Here is a 1,215-nt window from a genome sequence, read left to right as displayed (position 1 = left end):
GGACATGCATGTCCAATGCATGTCTTGAAGTCAAAATGGCCAAAAATGGGAAATATACTCTAAAAACCCTTGCATGGCATCCTTGCTTGACCAAAAGCTAGATCTAGCCCACCTTGGGATCATTTTGCCCTGGAGATTCATAAAGTTGCAAACTTTATGAATCCCATTCACGCAATCAACAAGAATGATAGGAAACGAATAGTAAACTCAAGATCTAGCTATATTCTAAGATAAAAATCGAGTCTTGAAGACTTACAACAGTCCACAAGATGGTCAAGCTTAAGAGTTGGGGATTGGTTTGCTGGATCTTCTCCTTCTACTCACTATCTTCTTATTCTCAAGCTCCACAAGTCACTCTAGCTCACAATATGAGAGAGAATGGGGATTAGGGTTTAGCACAGACGTTCTTAGGGTTTGGAGGCTGATGGAAGGTCAGCCTCAAGGTTCTTAAGGAGATTATATAGGGTGCAAACCCTAAAATTAGGGTTTTTCCTCTACAACACCTACTCGTCGAGTTGGGCCTTCCAACTCGTCGAGTAGGTCTTAGATCCTGCGTCCTCAAAATGCTCTCTACTCGATGAGTTGGAGCTCCCCAACTCGTCGAGTCCCAGCACAAAACCCTAAAACTTAGAAAATTAAATAATACCTGGAACAGGTGTTACAAATCTCCCCCACTTGAACTAGACTTCGTCCTCGAAGTCTGCTGACGCGAATAAGTATGGATAGTGATCTCGTATCTCATCCTCCGGCTCTCATGTCCATTCGGATCCCCTTCGGTGCTGCCATTGCACCTTTACTAACTTCACCTCCTTGTTTCGAAGAACCTTGGTCTTCCTATCTAGAATCGCAACAGGCCTATCAATGTATTCAGGCTCTCATCCACCTGAATGTCGTCCAAAGAAACGACCGCAGCCTCGTCTGTAACACACTTTCGGAGCTGTGACACATGGAAGGTGTTGTGAATCTAGTTAAGCTCATCCGGCAGATCCAAGCGATAGGCCACCTTGCCCACCCGGGCCGTAATCCTGAACGGTCCAATATATCGGGGCCCTAGCTTTCCCCTCTTCTAGAACATGATGACTCCCTTCCATGGCGACACTTTTAGTAACACAAAGTCCCCCACCTGGAACTCAAGGTCTGATCGTCGTCGGTCAGCATAACTTTTCTGACGGCTCTGTGCGATCTGCAGTCGATCGCGCACCTGCTGAATCAGCC

This window comes from Lactuca virosa, chromosome 8, assembly GCF_052849685.1.
Source record: "Lactuca virosa cultivar CGN04683 chromosome 8, Lactuca_virosa_CGN04683_v6, whole genome shotgun sequence".
NCBI lineage: Eukaryota > Viridiplantae > Streptophyta > Magnoliopsida > Asterales > Asteraceae > Lactuca > Lactuca virosa.
Note: the sequence above shows the minus strand (reverse complement) of the source record.